Genomic DNA, 18807 nt, shown 5'->3' with positions numbered 1-18807 from the left:
TGTCCTTCCTTTTACACATAGCCTAATAACAAATCATTAGAGGCCGTCATTCAAAGCCAATCAGCTTTCAGAATCACAATAGTGTGTCATCAAACCTGTAAACACAACAGGTGAAGGTAAACATTCAAATTTAGTCAAAATATCAATGAAATACAGCCACAAAAGATCTAAAAGGAAGTGAGACTGAACGACTGGAACATATAGCCTATGAATGTGCCAATAATGGAGGAGTGTAGGATAGAGTTCATCACACAGGTGAGTATATTCATGTAATAATGTTTATAATGCGCATAGTCTGTGTTTGGCGGTGTGTGATTTATTTCGTTGATTTACTAGATTGGCGTGTTCGCAGTTGTGTTAATTATGAAGGCTATTTAAGAAATGGTTTGCGTATTTGTAAAAATCAAACCAGATACAATATATTATTAAAGTGAAAGTGATGTGACATACAGCCAAGTATGGTGACCCATACTCGGAAATCATGCTCTGCATTTAACCCATACAAAGTGCACACACACAGGAGTGAACACACACACCGCAAACACACATCCAGAGCAGTGGGCAGCCATTTATGCTGTGGCGCCCGGGGAGCAGCTGGGGGTTCGGTGCCTTGCTCAAGGGCACCTCAGTCGTGATATTGAGGGTGGAGAGAGTGCTGTACATTCACTCCCCCCACCTGCAATCTCTGCCAGCCCGAGACTCAAACTCACAACCTTTTGGATTGCAAGTCCAACTCTCTAACCATTAGGCCACGACCTCGCCCAATTAGCTTGATAAATATCCTATTAATTTACATATCAGTCTTTCACGTTTTTATGGTTTTGTTTTTTAAATAAGATTTTAATCATGAATATAGCTTCTTACTTTAATCTTGAAATTTAGCTTATTTCTTTCCATTTTGCATTTTTTTTCTCATTGGCCAGACGAGGGCGCCATATCATCTGACAAATCTTTTTGTCAAGACACAATCTCAGTCATTTTTCTTGTTAAAAAATCTTGTCAGAACTTTCTGAGTTCATCAGTGTCGCCTCACTTCCTGTCACCATGGAGACACGTGAGTAGTCTTCTCAAGCTCTTTAAGCCGTCAGCATATGAATAACCATCTTCTCTGCCAAACAGCCAGCATGTGTTTGACTTGTGCATGTGCGGGTGCAAAGATTCACAGCAATATTTAAATATATGCAGATTCCCTCATTGCAGAAATGTGATATGTAAAGTAACTCCTGTATGTTCCTATCTCATCCCGGAGAGATGATCATAAACAGTGGTTATTGATAGTACAGTGGCTTCCTGACTGAGCATTTTATGTGCACCATGAGATTGTCAAAAACTGCTCCTGAGATTTGAGGGTTGATGTATGTTAAAGCTTCAGAGAAGCGGATGTATTTGGGTTTTACTCAGTGTTCTGGTTCCCATAATCTGGACTCTCTGGAGGAGGAGAAAGGCTGTGAGAACCACTCGCAGAGGTGGACAAATACACAACTCCGTTACTTGAGAGAACGGTCAAATATTACTCCATTACACGTGACAGTTGTAAAGACATTTTTTTACTTAAGTAAAAGTACAGAAGCACCTGCTTTTAAAAGTTCTTAAGTACCAATAGTAAATTTCCTTTTTTACGTCAACAAACTGTTTTATTATTTTTGTATGTAATACTTGCAAAACCTTATGTCTCTTAAGCAACATACAATACATTACTCCTACTGTATACACGGTCTAGCTTCTAGTATCTTTGGAATAAAGAGCTTTTAGAATGTTAAAAACCTATATATATATATATATATATATATATACTGATATTTTCTACTGACACAGATAGAAATAACTGGCCGAACACCATTTTTTGGGGTGAAAATACTAATGTGCCTAAGACTTTTGCACAGTACTGTATATTTAACCCCTTCACAAAAGCAGCATGGCAGTGATCTCACATTACTTTGATGTCATACACAGGACGGTCTGTGCAGTGCTGTTTTAATTCAAACACCTACTGTGTTGTTTTTAGGAGATGCACAACAGTTCTTCTGTGCCTTTATAGGTAATATTTTTATTTACACAATTTAGCAAAAACAATACAATATTGTGTCTAATATATACCACAATAATAACTTATTATTGAAATATCACATTTGCAACTGGTCAGTGTTCACAATAATGTTGGGAAATCACTTCACGTAACCCTACAAGAGTGATAACTGATGGGCTGACTGAAAAAAGTCACATTTTGGAGAAGAAGAAAAAAATCACCTACTGACTTTCAAATCTGCTACACACTAACGAATTTCTACTTCCAGGACCTTGAGAGAAATGTAGTGGAGTGAAAAGTAGGATATTTGTCTTTCGAATAGTGACATTGAAGTCATGGGTTTATAGAAAAAAAAAAAAATAATACTTAAGTACAGTACAGATATCAAAAGGTGTACTTAAGTACAGTACTCAAGTACTTTGTCACTGTCCACCTCTGCTCGCAGGAACATGGGTCTGACTTATGCATTATTAAGCATTACTGAGTTAAACATACAATCATGATGATCAGATTTGAGAATAAGGGCTCTGATTTCATGACTACGTTGTTTATTATTGCATGTTGATAAAATATTATTATTATATTAATAATATTATTATTATAAATATTAATATATATTATTTCGTTTTTCATGGTTATGTGAAAGTTAAGGGAACATTCTGTTTTATTTCATTTTGCAAACATTATGGGAACGTTACGTTTAAATGTTCTTTGAAACATTCTGAAGCAAGTAGTAACATTTAAAAAATATTAGACGAATGTCAGATTAAAAATTTTAAGGGGGAAAAAAACATTCCAGAACAAAGCATCAGTGATGTTTTTGTGCTAACGTTTTAAAACAATCTAACAGTAACTTTTAGTTTAGAATTTTGAAAATATTATTTTAAATTTTTTTTTGTAAGTTTTTTATAATATTTGGTTTTCTTGATTTTTGTTAGAGATATTACACCTATTTAAAAGACAATCAATATTCAGTCATTTCATCGCATTAACTGCCTGGACACTATTCCATGAGAACAAAATTTGATCTGATCTGATCTGGAAAATTAAAACTTTGCTGCAGCGACACTGTTATTGGACTGAATTGAATCAAGATAGAACTAAACTGAGCTGAATAACGACACAGTTGTCTGCTGTAGAGCGGCAGCTGAAATTCAATTTATCTCATAATTCCTGAATGTCACATTAAAACTGATATGTTTCTATTTATATACGTGAAGCTGCTTTGAAACGGTCTAAGCACCTTTTAAATAAATGAGTCTTGATTTGTTTGTTGAGTATCTGTCAGTTACTGAACCGCAGGACTTCTAGCTTTCAATCACTTCACTTTTCCATGTGAATTAATCTACAGTACATACATGTGTCGGACAGATGTCTTTGGCTGTTGTGTTCACCCCGGGGATTCTGGGAAATAATCACTTTTAATGATTTTCTCTCATGTTGCTGCTCTCCATGTTTAAATGCAAACAGATGTCATCCGTATGAAAGCTTACTTTGTAAATCATCAGAAGTATACGATTGCTGCTCACAGGAGAGCAGCACACTTGATTATTCACATCTGCAATATTAATATCTGTGTAAACTCAAAGAGCAATTTATCCTAATGTAATAGTTTGAACTGTAAAAAAAAAAAAATCCTAAAGGGGATTTTCACATAGAAGAATCATTTCATCTCAAAGAACATTTAGTGATCAATTCTTTAAATAACACCCCAACCCCCCTCGCTTTTTTTTTGTAGGTGTAAAGAAACATTTGTCCACTATAAATAACCTTTTTGAGGAATGGAAAGGTTTCATTAATGTTAAAATTTCCTAAGGGGTTTCTAAAGAAAAATAAATGACTTTTTTTTTCTTCTATCATTCTGTCCAGGCCCTGATGAAGCTGTGCATCTCAGTTGACTTTTGTTGTTCTTTGACATTTGATGTTGGTCTTCTGTGTCTTTTTTTCCTCCACACACTGTTTTTTTTTTCTGTGTTTTTATCCAGACAGCGTGATTGTGAATCTGTCCTGAGTATATCTCTCCAGCTGTGAAACATCCAGGTGCTCTTTTGTGAAGATCATGTGCGCAGTGTTTGTTTTTGTCTTCCTCTTCCTCTGTGATGTCCTCACATCAGCACTGTTCTTCTCCACTGTTTTACGTATCGTACACACACGTCATGATGTTGGCCTGTTGCAGGGGTTTCTTTAAGTCTTCTGAACATCATTGATTTATCTCCATCTTCTTTCAGGACGCTCACTCCTACAGAGAGGAGCAACAGCCCTGAACTTTCTGTATTTATAGATCGTTTGTCTTACTGATCAACATTTGCAATGCTAACACTCTTCATCTTTATACGAGTTGATCATAATGTTGGTGCTCTGAGATCTCTGTTTTTTGGTTCACATCAGGTAATGTGAATGGCAAATATTTCTGAATGAAGAAATGTATACATAAATCTTCTTTCCTGCATATTTTGTTCAACCCTGAATAAGGCTTGAATATTCTCAAGGTTTTTTTTTTTCTTGGGAACATCTAAAGGTGCTTTTCCATGCTTCCTTTGGTTTGCTTGCTGGCGGGTTTGTAAGGCTTACTGTAATTCAGAAATATAAAGCTGTTGTGAAGCAACATGTATGATGATAAATACTACACAAATACACTGAAATTAAAGTTAAATTAAATTAAATTAAAGCTTTTTTTAGACAAAATTCATAATTTTAGTCATTTCAATTCAAAATAAGTATTTTTTTTGTGAAAATTAAAATATGCTTTACATTTAGTTAATTATTCATCATGTTATATACATTAAACATCTCATTTTAGTTGATGAAAATACTTGTCAAAAAAGTTCAATGATTATTATCCAGATTATAAATCCATTTTTTAAATTGACAATGTTGTTTGTAGATTTATCTTCTTCAGAAACATGCATTGAGTGTTATTTTAGTATAATTGAGATTCTATTATAGTAATATTTTGGATCACTTCTTTTATATTTTCCATTTTCATTTCTAGTAATTTTGTTGTTTTTATTACTTTGAGTAGTTTTATATTTTATTTCAATTTTTAGTTTTAGTTATTTTATTACATAGATAAACTAAAATGATGCATTTTACTTTGTACACTAGCTTTTTTTTAATTTAATTTTTTTTTATTTTAATTTAATTTTGTTTTTTGTTTATTTGTTTTTTGTTTATTTTTTTTTAGTTGTTTTAACCCTTGTGCATTGGTGCATTAATGTCTTGTTATTGTTTGTCGACAGTACAAAATTGTTATCATCATGATGCAGGTTATAAATTTTTGCTGTTGTTAACAAATTTGTTATTGATAATTTTTGTCACTAATTTAATTGAGGTTAACACTGCCTGCTGTTTGGTGGCTTAGTTAACTTATGACTGAAAATATCTCTTTAAACATTAAGGAAAGTGTTTTAGTTTCTAATATGAGCAATCTTCATGGATTTAATCACACGAATGGCACGGCGGGTCTTACGTTAATAAGCCAGTTTTAAGAGATTAAGAGGCCACAGCAGCTCATTTCTTTGCCCTCTATGACCCTTTGCTTGAAGGAGATGCCACAGTACAGAACTGAACCCTTACAGTAAGAACTCCAGAAAGTTTCTTTGGAGACAATAGTAATGGGATATAGGAGGCTGTTAGGGATATTTACAATGCCTGTCAAAGTAAAACTCAATGAGTTTTTTATGGAGCTGTTCTAGTCAGCTGGATTTATTTCTCTAGATTTCTTACCACATATCTAAATGGTTTGACCATACATCTAGTTGACTAGAATTCCTTTATAGAGTTAAGGTTAGACTTATGCCACAGTAACTGATGAATTAAGCAAGTATGGTCATGTTTAATCGTGCTTTTTGTGTTCGCGTGCCTAAAATCATTGGAGGATTGTTAGATTTTTCATTAAAAGAGTATCAGAGGAGCTGAGCAGTTGCTTACAGTGACCTTTCCACACACATTCATCAGCTGGAGACCAACACGTCACACTGAGAGCCAAATGAAATGAGCGCTATAGAAACACAAGAACACTGTATGACCTTCTCAAATCTATTTATTCCTCACGCGTTTGTCTGTAAGTGTGTTTTATGTGTTCGTAGGCACATGATCAACATAAGAAGCTCATCAGAGCTAATAAAGTTGAGGGAAAGAAGGAAGGACATCCTGCTCTTCTGTCGCAGGCCACAGAAAATAGATTCAGGAGCACCATTCAATTTTTCACTAATGAAGTTTCATTATCTGTCCTTGAAGTCGGCCGCTTATTTCATTACCTCAGTGAGAAGTGTGTGTGTGTGTGTGTGTGTGTGTGTGTGTGTGTGTGTGTGTGTGTGTGTGGTCTCGGCTTTGATAGATGTGACCGGTTTCTCTGTGTTCGACAGAGATTTCTGTGCCAAACGTCAATATGGTCACAAAAACGTCTTCGTAATGACTCTCACGCATGACTCTAACGCCGGGCCACCTAACAGTACTGACACTAGACTTCTCCATTCTGAGTGTTATTGATCATGTACATCTAAAACATCTCGAGTGACCTTAATGATCACTAGACCGGACGTTTTGTGGCTGCTGCAGATTGAAATCGACGTATGTTCACTTTAAAGAAGCAAACCTGCTTAAAGAACATCTGAGACTTACACGACCGACACATTGAATCACATCTCGTCCCTCATTAATAAACAAAAGACGACAGTTATGGGAAGATGGTTGCTTATGCTTTCCATTAAAACTTTTTTTAGTGCATGCAATTTAATGTAAAACAGCAACACGTATGCTTATGGCATATCACCCAAAAGCAAACTTGCCTTCATATCGTTCCAAACTGGGTATAACTTTCTTTCTTCTGTGGAACGCAAAAGATGATCTTTAAAAAATGACACTGTGTCCACACAATGAATGTCAATGCTCTTCAAAATATCTTCTTTTATGTCCTGCGGAAGAAAGAATGTCATACAAACTTTGGAATGACATTAAGGTGACTAAATCATGACAGAATTTTCATTTTGGGTGAACTATCCCTTTAAGAGCCTACTGAAAATAACAGTTTTAGGTGGCCAGACTAGTTTGTTGCTGATCTGAGGTAGTCTACAGGGTCTAAGTACTTACCAGATCCAACTTGGACAATAAATGACCACCTTAGTATTTTTAAAACCCTCAGGAATTATCATATACCAGTTTTAGGTGATCAGACTGGTTTACATCTATGCAAAGTGATTTACAGTGCATTTAGGCTATACATTTTATTATTATTATTATTTTTTTTCCCAGTATGTGTGTTCTCTGGGAACTGAACCCACGACCTTTTGCGCTATCGCTGTCTGAGGATGGTGGTTTTCTGGCTAAGAAGTTTATGCGCAAGTGACAGCGATGTGAAGAAATTGTCCGTGGTAACATTTTTGCCCTTGTCTAGGAATGGTTCCATCAGCCTCATCACTACATTTTCAGACAGTCTCTCTCCACTGGGACGACTAGGGTCCTTGCCAAGATATGGGAGGACATTACAAATGTACTTGGATTTTAGGTCGCAAGCCACCCAAAACTTGATCCCAACCTTGTCAGGTTTAGTTGCAATATACTGCAGGAAACAGCAGCGAGTCTTTGATGGGAAAAGCTGTTCATCAACGGTGATATGTAGACCAGGGTTGTAGGACGTGATGCAATTGGTGACAAATGATCCCCACACACTGGAAATTGCAGCAAACTTAGTCTTTGCTCGATCACTCCGGGTGGACCTGTCATCAAAGCGTAGGTGTCGCATGATGTCTTGGAAGCGGTTTCGCGGCATTGTTCCAATGATATGTGGGGTTTCCCAGGATTGCTGACCAGCAGTCACGTAGTGATGGAACCTTGGTAAGCCCCCGCAAGATGACAATTGCAATAAATGCCATTAGTTCAGGGAGGGCCATGAACCAATGAACATGCTCCGTTTCCTGTGCATGTTGAATAGTCCATTCTTGAATGCTATGAAGCATGTCAAGAGTGATGAAACACAGGAAGCCCTGAAGGCGACTCAAGATACTTTTCCTGGCCTTAGCCGTTGGCTCTCCATCTGCAGCGTACGCTTTGATTGGGGTGAAAGGGAGACGCGTCCCCACCTGTTCTTCACGCCACACTGTGCCATCTTTCGCTGTCTCTGTCAGGTCAGTCCCCAAACGGGCTCTCTTTTTTTTGGTTGAGGAGCAGTCTCCTCATCTGCAGTGTGAACAAATTCAAATTGTGAGCAATGGAAAAGTCAAATGATATCACAAATGCATGCATAGATACTAATAATAATTCCAGTATCTCCTTCTCTGTATCGGAATAATGTCTGAAATATCTTCCTAAATAAAAAGATACAACTAAAGGAAGAAACAACTAATAATGTTTTTGCACTTCAGATGGCAGTGAATGTCTGCTAAGTAGTACAAAACAAAAAAGTGGACCAATACAAAAAAAGGCAGAGTAAATATTTATGTCACTCCACTCTGCTTTTTTGGTTGTTTTCCACTTACTGGTTTGAAATGAAATAGGAAATAATATGAAATGAAACTTAACCTGAAGACAGATCAGACAGATCTGAGTCCGAATCCGGCTGAAGTTCTATGTCTTCTCCATCTGAGTCACAAGGGTTTACTTCACTCAGGATCATTTCCAAGGCCTGCCGAGTGGTGAGTCTTCTCTGCATTTTCTTTTCTTGGAGAGGAGGTCAATCAAGTTCTCTGCTTTTAGCAGCCCTCCCTCCCCCACACATACAAACAAGCCACCAGCAACCATTCACACACACACCCCAACCCCCCTGCAGATTGCTCAGGTAATGACCATATTTACACATGAATTGATGCTAATGATAGTCAAAAGACTAGCCAGTTAGCATCCACTTGGCTAAAGGAGGGTTACAAATCTCTGGGACTTCTAGTGTTAAGAGCATGCACTATATATATAGCAGCTAGAGTTCTTACTAGAACTAGGGAGTATGACCATATTAGCCCAATCCTGTCAACACTACACTGGCTCCCTATTAAACACTGTATAGATTTAAAAATTTTGCTTATTACTTATAAAGCCCTGAATGGTTTAGCACCTCAGTATTTGAACAAGCTCTTGTTACATTATAGCCCTCCACATCTGCTGTGTTCTCAAAACTCTGGCAATTTGATAATACCTAGAATATCAAAATCCCCTGCGGGTGGCAGATCCTTTTCCTATTTAGCGCCTAAACTCTGGAATAACCTAATTAACATTGTTCGGGAGGCAGACACACTCTTGCAGTTTAAATCTAGATTAAAGACCCATCTCTTTAACCTGGCTTACACATAACACTCTAATATGCTTCTAATATCCAAATCCGTTAAAGGATTTTTAGGCTGCATTAATTAGGTTAACCGGAACCGGGAACACTTCCCATAACTCCAGATGTACTTGCTACATCATTAGAAGAATGGCATCTATGCTAACATTAGTCTGTTTCTCTCTTATTCCGAGGTCACCGTAGCCACCAGATCCAGTCTGTATCCAAGTCAGAGGGTCACTGCAGTCACCCGGATCCAGTATGTATCCAGCCCAGATGGTGGATCAGCACCTAGAAAGGACCTCTACAGCCCTGAAAGACAGCGGAGACCAGGACAACTAGATACAGATCCCCTGTAAAGACCTTGTCTCAGACAACCACCGGGACAAGACCACAGGAAACGGATGATTCTTCTGCACAATCTGACTTTGCTGCAGCCTGGAAATGAACTGCTGGTTTTGTCTGGTCAGAGGAGAGCTGACCCCCCGACTGAGCCTGGTTTCTCCCAAGGTTTTTTCTCCATTCTGTCACTGATGGAGTTTTGGTTCCTTGCCGCTGTCGCCTCTGGCTTGCTTAGTTGGGGACACTTAATTTACAGGGATATCGTTGGACGTTGACTTGATTGCAAATTATTGCACAAATACTATTTAAACTGAACTGAGCTGCATGATGACATCATCAATGATGAACTGCCTTTAATTGTAATTTTGCATTATTGACACATTGTTTTCCTAATTAATGTTGTTCAGTTGCTTTGACACAATCTGTTTTATTTAAAGCGCTATATAAATAAAGGTGACTTGACCAGTTTTAATTTATCATCCTGTTATGTTGTTGGTCAAAAGTGGTAGACCATCTCTAACTAGACACTCGCTCCAACATGGACCACAAGTAACCAGTAATTTAAGAGCCTACAGGAAATATCAGATCATAGTAGTATGGTAGTCAGACATTTATTTTGTTGTTGTTGTTGGTTAAGGCTAGTCTAGCAGCTCTGCAGCTACTATTTCCAGCTTGGACCATGAATGACCAGCTTAGACCATCTAAATATGTGAGACTGACTCCTGTAAAGCCCGCTGCTTATGGAAATGTGTATGTTCTACAGCATGCCTCCATGATGATGATGGATGGTAACCTGATTAGAGAGAGACATTAAAGAAAGTGAGTTGTAATGAGAGAGCGATATCATGTGTAATGGATGTGATACTGTGCACATTACATTACATTATGTCTGCCATCGGTCACTCAGTCTTCTGCAAGCTGTTAGAAACTCTCTCCCGCTGCATGTGTATGATGGTAAATCTCCACGGAAACGACCTGCAAAACACACTGCAGGATTGGATTGCGGTCTTGTTCGGCGTAGGAGGCTGATAAGTCACCTTCATGACCACCGGCGACGTCTGAGTGCTAGAGAGCCGGAATCAAGGTTTTTGAAGCATATTGATGTCGTGTTTTTTTTTGTTCAGAGTGGCCGTGAAGATTCATTGAACATGCATTTATTCTCCAAACCATCTTGAGTTTGTCATTGGTTGGTGGAGGGCTGCCTACTTCATATTTAATCTCTCTTATTTGCAAATCTCTGTGTTTATGTGCTAAAAATGTGCTGTATGTGAAACCGGAGCGTGCTGATGAGGTTTGTGGCCCACACACGTGCCCACACAAACACGTAAAGACATGTTTCAATTAAACTCTGGGATATTAAACTACAACAACGCAATCAATTGACAACACTCGAGGATGTATTTGTGCTTCCTGAGGGGTGTCGAGCTCCAGAAAACCTTCGTATCGAGAACTTTAATTACAGGGTCTGTGAACTGCTGTGTAATTATGGTATTTCAATAACATCCATACGAGCTTTTAGTCATGAATAAGTATTATTCCCACTGATCATCTCATAATACACACAAGCTCTTAAAGGGGTCGCATCAGGCGTGTTTTTCTTTACATCCTCTCTTGCTCTGAAGTTCTCTTATTTTTGTGCATAAATAGGTTTTTAATACATGTAGTTACATCCCTGAAAGACAATCTGCATCAATAGAGCATTGCAATATATAATATAGCTATAATGTGGAAAACAACATGAATTAGAGATTATAGCTAATAGCCGAATTAATATGCTTAGTAAAATAATACTTTAGTGGCATTTTTTAGTGTGTGTGTGTGTGTTAGTTATACTTTTTTTTAATGCAAAAACATTCAGCCCTACGGGTGTGGTTTTATTCACAGTATAACAGTGTCTCTTGTTCATTCATTCATTCATTCATTCATTTATACACTTATTAAGTATGTATTAAATAGACTGGGACTTTCTCACAATTAGCTTTTCTAGTGTTAAGGAATAATAGTTTATTTCCTTCATCCTCTGTATTATCTCACCATGAAGTTGCTGAATTCATAAAAAGTGTTGATTATGTAAATTTGGGTTGTTATATGCTAATTTGATTAGGCCTCTGACATCCAAAAATCAAGGATTTCAGAAAAAGACATTTTCTGCTAAGTTGCAATAAATGATGGGGGAACTTGTGAAAGTTCCTATGCATTTTCATTGCTCATCAGACCCTTTTATTTAAAAAGCTGAGGGATAATTTGATTTTATACGATTTGAACTCTACATTTAGTGCTTTTAAGAGCTGCCTAATGTCTTTTATTATTTTATTTCTTTTTTTATTTGCTTCCTTGTTATTTTATGTTTTATGTGTCTTTTATTATTTTCTTTTTCATCAGCCATATTTATTTATTCCTTTTCAGAGCTTGCCTAAAAAAGCTCACCATTCACTCTTCTTGAAAGCAATAGCTTGGATGTTTATATCAGTCTTCAGTGAATCAGAAAATGAGAAGATCATACTGGCTCAATATGACATGAGTTCAGTAAATGATGGCAGCATTTGCATTTCTGGGTGAACTAGTCTTTTAAGCGTCTGGGCTGCTGACACAGAGGTTACTGGTGATCTGCAGTAGTAGTAATTGAGATCATACTCCTGCTCCATCAGCACTGTGCCCTTGAGCAAGACACTGAACCCTCAACCCCAGCAATTAGTACTAAACACTTGAGCTCACACGCTGTAAGATGGAAGTGAGGTTACTGATACTGACTTAAAGTTCGGCTTGCTGAACAATCAGTGCAGTTACACATTCATTGGTGCTTAAAAACTAAAATATTTTATTTAAAATACAGTAAAAAGAGTAAAACTGTGAAATATTATTACAATTTAAAATAATTGTTTTCTATGGGAATATTTTGTAAAATGTCATTTATTTCTGATGCAAAGCTGGATTTTCAGCATCATTACTCCAGTCTTCAGTGTCACATGATCCTTCAGGAATCATTCTGATATGCTGATTTGCTTCCCAAGAAACATTTCTGATTTTTATCAATATTGAAAACAGTTGTGCTGCTTCAGATTTGAGTGGAAACCATGATACATTTAATTTTTCAGGATTCTTTGATGAATAGAATGTTCAGTACAGCTGAAATTTGCTTGAAATAGAAATCAAACGGTTGATTTAATGAAGACAAAAAGGTCAACTACACAATAAGCTGTCCAACAGCTCTCGCCCTCTTTCCATATGTTCAGCAAATCTGCTGTTTTTATGCCGTGATGTCCTGACTCGTGTGTTTCTCTATAGGAGTGGCTGCTGATAGTGACATTTGCTAATGCAGCAGAAACTCCCAGATGTCGAGATGAATTCTCTTTTATTCTCTCTGTATACATTGTGCTTTATGAAGCCGAATCTACTCTGTGTTGTCTTGCCTGGAGTCGCTCTGATCTGAACATCTCTGAGGGTTCGGTTGAGAGCTGTACTGCGAGCCTGAGACACACGTGTGCTGTGAATTCAGATCACATCTGAATGCATCACTACACACAATCATAGTCTCTGGCTGTGCTTGGAATCGCCTACTATGAATATTTTATTTGCAGAATATACTACCATATACAGCATATAAATTCTTCATGCATGCCTTAAGGAAAATCAGCACAAAGATATGACTGCACAAATCTAATTCTGATTCTATGATTAATTATTAATATATATATATATATATATATATATATATCTCGATCGGAATATATTGATCAGAATAATGAGGTCATGTGACAACAGTGTAGCATTCCATAATGTTGAAATGGTTGTTGTGCATACTGTTTTTCATACCAATTTTTTTTCCATGTATAAAGCTATTGACAAACATGTCAAACAGCTGAGGGTCAAAGGTCATTATAATTTGCATGAGCTGTTCTGCGGTATACAGATATGTTTTGTTTGTTTTTATGCACAATATGAATAAATCTGCAGAAACTGGGACAATTAAACAGCTGTAAAGAATATATTTACATGATGCTCACAGTCTGTTCAAGGGGATTTTGGGGACAAAGTGTGATATGCATGTGTGTGTGTGTGTGTGTGTGTGTGGTTTGGACAGGCTTCGGTATCATATGTCTGCTGGTTCTATATGCTGAGATACTCAATACCTGAGCGTTTCATACAAAGAGCTGATGCTAGACTAGAAACAGCAGCTTGAACCATTTTTATGCCATTGCCAAACACAGAGGCACAAATACAAGTATTGATAATGCGTTAATATGATATTATTTTCAAAACTGGCTAGATCACAGAAAGCCTTCACGAGAGAATGGAGAAATGTGTATTTTACTTATTTATTTCTTTTTAAATCCTCCATTATGATTCTCATTAAATTCTTATTAGTTTTGCCATGAGAATCATCCCATCCAATTTTTTAAAATTAAAATTAGCATAAACTAGCCAGTACTGATTTAAAATGATTTATTTATTTACCTTAGAGTGATCTGAGAGAGAGAGCGAGAGAGAGAGAGAGAAAAGACTTAAAAATATATAGTATAATATATTATGATATAACCCTGGCATCTTTTTGACATTCTTTACTGATAAGGCATAAATGCATGCTTTTATAATAAAGTACTGAGCTATTTTATATATATAAAAAATGCCATTAAAGGAAATGCTTTGGCAGTATGTGACAATTTATTTAAAACTTTATGTCAGAAAAAAAAAAAAAAAATGCATGTCTCTCATTATTCTCAATGGCAACTTTAATTAGATTCATATTTACTGTAACATATTCATAAAAGTCACCCTGAATTAAACTCACTACAACCTACTATTTTAATTCATAAATAATTTACAAAATATATCTTTGTTCAGTTTTGCATCACAATATTGTCATAAAATTCATGGTCCAAAAATCTTAATTGTGCGTAAAATACTTTATTATTATTATTATTATTATTATTATTATTATTATTATTATTATTATTCCAGTTACAGTCTTATTGTTCCTCTATATGATTTTGGGGTGAAATATGACCCAGATATCTGCACTGCCACAAGAGCTTGCTTAGCTTGCTCAAGCTAAGACCAGGCTTGCTGGTTTAGACCGGTCTAGTTGGACTCCTAACCTGCAGAAACTTAGATGATGTTTTATTATGCTGCATAATTATGCAAAACTGTCTCTAATCGGAGTATTTTGAGAGCATTTGTGTGACGTTGTGTTTATATCTTATTTGTTCAGAGCAGTCAGTGATGTTCTCGCTCGCTGACTGAAGTCTTAATTACATTTTAACCGATATTGATCCGGTGCGCGCAGTCTGCTGTAGTAAACACGCCGCCCGCGGTGACGTCACGCCGGGCTCCCGGTAACGGAGCTGATCCGCGCGCGCTCCGCGCTCAGCCGCAGGAAACAACGGCACATGAGGCACGAGAGAAAGTACCGAGGCTCTACGCTTTTCTGCTCTCACTGGTCACCGAGTTTCAGTCTGTTTGTTTGCGGCGGATTAACGAAGTCTTGGATTTAGTGAGGAAGAAGAGCAGTTTGAGAGATGAAGCTCGCGCTGGTGAGTGGGGCTGATTTAAAGCGTTCATGACATTCATGTGTGGGTTTACTGATCTCTAAAAGTGGTCCGTTGCGCGCGCCTCAAACACCTGCTCCACCTGAGGCGAGCTCATTTCTCTCAGAAACATGTTTTAGATGATGTTCGGTCATTCAGACAATAGTTTGAATTACTTTAATAGATCTTACATCACAGCTGACCTCTGTTTTATGAGGATTTGACTTTGTATTAAGGCGAACAAACTCTCAGTAAAAGTGTTATGGACCATGCGTCAGCCTCATACAACCATAACCATATTTTCAGCACAGAAAAACAGCAGAATCTGAATCCAGGTGCGAGTTTTTAAAAAGTCAAGCAGGTTGGTGATCAGATTAAAAATGATTTATGGTATTCGTTATTATTTTTGACAAGTAGGCTAATATGCCTACCTTTAATATGCTACAGTAATTATGATGTGCGATGCATAGGCTACACAGAGAAAAAAAAAAAGATGAATAAACATTTTTCATTCACACGTTTGCTAGCAGGCTATATTTCTGAAACAATTACAAATAAACGGCGACGCTTTCAATTAAACGTGAATTTTTGATGTAGAAAAAATGTAATATTAAGTGTTTTTAAATAATAATTAATTAAATAAATAAAAGTAAATCTGGGATTTAAAGGTTAACCATCTATTATGCAAATGAAAGTGTTTTTATGAATCATTTTAAGGTAAAAAAAAAAATAAAAACTAAATAAATAAAAATAAGGGCTCTTTTAAGGGAACATCTGCTCTTTTGTACAGAAACATGTCCAGCTCCAAAAACACCAGATAAAGTTTCACATTTAAAGAAAATGTTTAATTGTCTTGAAAATGGTTTATGAATTGCATTGATTTTTGGGAAATATAGTACATGACCTAGACATGTTCTTGACGTTTTCACAGAGTTTAATGAATGTCTTTGTTCTACCATAATACACATTTCAGATCACATGGTATGAATGGATCAGCAGAGCTTTCTGTGGACTCGGCTTACTTTGATGCATCTGATAGCCTTGATGCCTATAAATAGTGAGTTTCAGTAAACAGTCTTTGTGTGTCAAAAGATCATTTCGTCTCGCTGGCCGGTAATGTTCTCTTGTCTGGTCATTAAAGAGATGTTTATCTTATGCAGAAGTCATTCCCCTGAGTGTGCTCCGCTTTGAGAGGCTGCACACGTCGCTGCCCCATGAATAAAGCAAACGCTGGATCTGTGTGTGTGTGTGTGAGGGACACCTATGTAAAGCAGATTGATCCATAATTAGAAGCCGGCATCTAGAGCTTTAAGCAAACTGTGGAGAGTCACATATTGACTTTATATTCCTGGAGTGTTTGAATGTGATACAGTGAAAACATGATCAGCAATTTGGTAATCGCTGCTCTGGAGCTCAGATGTGCTGTTATTATAATCTCCTGGGATTGTTATAGGAGCGTTCTGCATTAGCCGATTATTTGCTCTGGGTTTGGCCCTTCTGTGAAGGTCTGGTCGTGTATGTTTGTCCCAGAACAAACCAAACAGCCCAACAGTCCAGTGAAACCACACCTCACTTACATATGTACTTTACCCTACATATACATGATTGATTAGAGTATCAAGAATAAGTGACTTGTTTACTGATCTAGTTGAAGAACCTCACTATGTTTCTGCCATTATTTGTAGCCTTTATATAGTATTCTGCCACTAAATATATAACTAAGTTCAGTGTGAGAAACAAAGATTTAGATGCTATTCACTGACAATTTTCACCTCCACTGAAGATCTGAAATTTTAAAAAGAAATTGGGTTTATTTATAAAGATATTGATTGTTTTGTGTCATAATAGAGTATAAAATAATACAATTAATTTGAACAGAATTCAAAATTAATACAATTTGTTTGTGGGAAGTAATATAAATAGGAAATACTTTAAATAATACATGAAAAATTGAAGCGTTCAAAAATGAGATGAGAAATGAAAAAATATGTTAAAGTACTAAAATTACTGAAACTATAACTATAGAAATAGTTAAAAAAATGACAGCAGCCCAAATTTACCATTAGAAATTTTTTATAAATGCATTTTACCTATATATATATATGATTTATAAAATAAATGAGGTAAAATCCATTTATTGATTTAAAATAATGCAATTCAAGATATTCCTAAGTATATAAATAATGTTAAGATAACACTGATGTAAAGCAATAACAGTACAATGACATGGAAATGAGCAAATAATGACAGAATTGTAATTTTGCATGTAAGAGTCATTTATGTTTGTGTTTGTGTCATTGTGTCAATTAAGTTATTTTGGGCTGTTTTCTCTAGTTCACCTTTATATGAAATTCCCATTAGCTTATTTAATTTGGTCTGTTGATAGAAAAGTGGAAACAACCATTACTGAATAAATTGCTTTTTTCCTCCTCTCTCTCTCTCTTATATAAGTAATGAAAGACAGAAACATCTCTGATTTCTAGGATGCTGATTATAAATAATATTTTAGTCTACACTCTACTGAAAAGTATCAAGAAAAAGGTTTTTTTTTTAATTTTTTTTTTTTTTTACCCAATATCAACTCAATCTAATTTTCTAACACCAATCTATTTGAATCAATTGTAAGTTTGTGCAAGTGTAGAGTGTCCCAAATCACTGATTTATGAATTTGCTAATTTGAAGGTACTTGACTATGTAGCATGTAGGTGCAGCGAGGAAGCTTTGACCGGCTGGATCTTCTCTCTGCTGTATTTACTGCGCTCTGTGTTTCAGTGTGGGGCTCAGAGACAGTCACTCTCACTGCTGTCACTGACATCAAACGTGTCACATACTGTACGTGATTAGAAACACAACCCTGTTAACATGTGCGGCCGATCGGATCACCTCAAAGCCTATTGAGAGTGTATTTGTATTCAGCTAGGGCTGTGAAACACACACACACACACACACACACACACACACACACCTGAACAGATTAAACAGCCATTTCCCTGAGAAAGAAAATGCAGTTCTTCAGGGAAACGGTTATTACTTTAAAGAAAACATTGTTAGCGCTAGTTTTGGCTGCTGGTCATGTATAGTGACATATATAAATGACGCAGGATCCTGATTAGTTCTCGAAGCCATTCATCACACAGAGACTCGGTTGAGCACTGAACACAAGCTCTCAAACATGTGCATGTCAGCTCTGTGGGAATATTTTCTCTCACAAAGCCACTATATTGCATTAGAAGACGTGGGATATGGTGCGTACGAGTCTTAAACAGCTGTAATGATGCTTCAATGGTGACTTTTTTGACTGTGTTGGATCTTGACAGAAGTTGCATATTTGAGAGCAGGACACTCAGTTTGAACACATTTTTTGGAGCTTGATGGTTTCTGGTCACCGCTGGTTCTGTTGATTTGAAAAGAGTGGTTTAGAAAGTCTTCAGAAAATCTTATTTTGTGTTTCACAGAAGATTTGTGAATGGTTGATGGTGGTTGAATTTGAGTGTGTGATTTTTCTTGAAAGTTTCTTGAAGTCAGGAGCGGCACACTCAGTTTGAACACATTTGATTCTTCACAGTGACTTATATATATATGTTCACTAAGCTCATCTGATTGTTTAACTTTTTAGCCCACAATTTAGTCACATCTACTTTATGAAGAAATGATGCGTACTT

General features: G+C 36.5%; 1 protein-coding gene across 2 annotated transcripts in view; it reads left to right on the top strand.

Annotated features, from left to right (window-relative positions):
- The first annotated feature begins 14702 nt into the window (after positions 1 to 14702).
- LOC109074230 (glucagon receptor-like) overlaps positions 14703 to 18807 on the top strand; it is a 34272-nt gene continuing 30167 nt past the window's right edge. Inside the window, exon 1 of one of the 2 annotated variants that reach the window (XM_042717265.1) lies at positions 14703 to 15151. The gene's annotated coding sequence lies outside the window, so the exon portion shown is untranslated. The remainder of the gene's footprint in view (positions 15152 to 18807) is intronic. The other variant, XM_042717264.1, reaches the window with a different exon arrangement.

The sequence above is a fragment of the Cyprinus carpio genome, chromosome B1 (genome assembly GCF_018340385.1).
Source record: "Cyprinus carpio isolate SPL01 chromosome B1, ASM1834038v1, whole genome shotgun sequence".
Taxonomy (NCBI): domain Eukaryota; kingdom Metazoa; phylum Chordata; class Actinopteri; order Cypriniformes; family Cyprinidae; genus Cyprinus; species Cyprinus carpio.
Note: the sequence above shows the minus strand (reverse complement) of the source record. Positions and strands in the feature narration are given on the sequence as shown.